Consider the following 2,500-nt stretch of genomic DNA (forward strand, 5'->3'; position numbering starts at 1 on the left):
TGCCGCAATCTACCCCAAGTTGTGCCGCAATCTACCCCAAGTTGTGCCGCAATCTACCCCAAGTTGTGCCGCAATCTACCCCAAGTTGTGCCGCAATCTACCCCACGTTGTGCCTTAACCTAACCCACGTTGTGCCTTAACCTAACCCACGTTGTGCCTTAACATAACCCACGTTGTGCCTTAACATAACCCACGTTGTGCCTTAACCTAACCCACGTTGTGCCTTAACCTGCTCTGTAAATGGCATATGACACGTTACATTAATGTATTGTTGTCCAACCGCAACCCGCTCAGAATGTTGTGTACACAGCTACGTGTCATCTCCCCATAACAGCTGTATTGCAGTGTGGTACGCCATAGAGACGTGTGGGAGTAATGGACGCAGTGGATGGCGATCAGCATGAGCCGTCTGTTCATGTAGTGGCGCGTGTATGCAGACATAGTAGTCTCTTCTCACACAATGTGATAGCACGGTGTCCCGCGTTCCACATCTGCGACATGCTACAGAGGCCGGTTGACAGTTCGTCGCGCAATGGACATCGCATACGTACGGGGGCACCTTCCACGTGCCCTCTAGTCGGGCACATTTTGTTGCGTGGATGTGAGCGGATGTAGTGTGTCTTGACACCTGACAGGCAGGCATGCAATAATAGTTGACTTTGCAAACGGGGATGGACGTGGACGTGTACGTTTACTGGTGACGTTACGCAAATGAACAACTGGTAACCCGTTGTGGTGCGGTTGATCTTGCTGGAGGTACATCTGTGAGGGCAACGATCGGTACAGCTATGACGCGGTTGTGTCAGCGATACCCACCACACCAATGAACGTGAATGTGGATCTGGGTGTGAAGCGATACGCGGCTGTGGGTGGGTGGGACTGTCCCCGGCCGGTGAGGGGGGGGCCGCCCGGCGTGCTGGCCGCGCGGTGCGTGGGCGCACGCGCTACAGCCGGCTGGTGGGGGCGCCCAGTGGCAGGCGCGCCGGCCGACGGACGCGGCAGGCGGCGCAGCTGCGCGCCGGGGCACCCTGCGCGCGGCGCCGTGCAGCCAAAGTGGGTCCTCGCCGGCCCGGTGCGAAGCGCGGTGGACATCTGCAGTGTGCTGGTCCGATTGAGGACTGTGTGCGTTGAGGATGCGCCGCCGCCCGGCACTCGGCGCCGCGACGCCGTCTGCTGCTCGGTCGCCCCAGCGGTTCTCGCTGGTGGTTTGTATCGCAGTTGTGCAGACGTGTTGGCACGTGCGCTGTGCTGGGAGAGTTCGCTTCGGCACCCACGTGGGGCCTTTGCCCTTCTGTGGCGCTGGCGTTGGAGCTGCCGGTCACCGTAGGTGGCGCGTGTTGTCTCCCGCCGGCAATGCCACGACAGCACGCTCCCGGGCCTCTGTCGGCAGCGGCAAGCTCAGTTGGGAGCACGGGTGGTCGCACCTAAAGCGTCTACTCGCCTAACTCCGGGCGATTGCGCCTCTCTCGAACCCGACCAAGTACTTAGGACGGCGCTGCGCGCCGCCGGGACCTGAGAGGGTTTCGAGGTGTATTGTGCAGGGGAGCTCAGCCTCCTCCTGTTTGCAGAATAATTGAGCGGACGCTTGCGTGGTTCGCGCGGGCCCCCGGGACACACTCCCGGGCGGCCGGCTGCTCAGCTCTAGTTGACGCAGCTCCCTGGTTGATCCTGCCAGTAGTCATATGCTTGTCTCAAAGATTAAGCCATGCATGTCTCAGTACAAGCCGCATTAAGGTGAAACCGCGAATGGCTCATTAAATCAGTTATGGTTCCTTAGATCGTACCCACGTTACTTGGATAACTGTGGTAATTCTAGAGCTAATACATGCAAACAGAGTCCCGACCAGAGATGGAAGGGACGCTTTTATTAGATCAAAACCAATCGGTCGGCTCGTCCGGTCCGTTTGCCTTGGTGACTCTGAATAACTTTGGGCTGATCGCACGGTCCTCGTACCGGCGACGCATCTTTCAAATGTCTGCCTTATCAACTGTCGATGGTAGGTTCTGCGCCTACCATGGTTGTAACGGGTAACGGGGAATCAGGGTTCGATTCCGGAGAGGGAGCCTGAGAAACGGCTACCACATCCAAGGAAGGCAGCAGGCGCGCAAATTACCCACTCCCGGCACGGGGAGGTAGTGACGAAAAATAACGATACGGGACTCATCCGAGGCCCCGTAATCGGAATGAGTACACTTTAAATCCTTTAACGAGTATCTATTGGAGGGCAAGTCTGGTGCCAGCAGCCGCGGTAATTCCAGCTCCAATAGCGTATATTAAAGTTGTTGCGGTTAAAAAGCTCGTAGTTGGATTTGTGTCCCACGCTGTTGGTTCACCGCCCGTCGGTGTTTAACTGGCATGTATCGTGGGACGTCCTGCCGGTGGGGCGAGCCGAAGGCGTGCGACCGCCTCGTGCGTGTTCGTGCGTCCCGAGGCGGACCCCGTTGAAATCCTACCAAGGTGCTCTTTATTGAGTGTCTGGGTGGGCCGGCACGTTTACTT

At 57.8% G+C, this 2,500-nt stretch overlaps 1 non-coding gene across 1 annotated transcript in view; it reads left to right on the forward strand.

Moving 5' to 3' along the window:
- Positions 1-1,655: 1,655 nt before the first annotated feature.
- LOC126138607 (small subunit ribosomal RNA) overlaps positions 1,656-2,500 on the forward strand; it is a 1,909-nt gene continuing 1,064 nt past the window's right edge. The window contains exon 1 of the ribosomal RNA XR_007528242.1: positions 1,656-2,500. This exon is cut by the window's right edge and continues 1,064 nt beyond it. This is a non-coding gene — a ribosomal RNA (small subunit ribosomal RNA).

Source organism: Schistocerca cancellata, unplaced genomic scaffold (genome assembly GCF_023864275.1).
Source record: "Schistocerca cancellata isolate TAMUIC-IGC-003103 unplaced genomic scaffold, iqSchCanc2.1 HiC_scaffold_663, whole genome shotgun sequence".
Classification (NCBI taxonomy): Eukaryota; Metazoa; Arthropoda; class Insecta; order Orthoptera; family Acrididae; genus Schistocerca; species Schistocerca cancellata.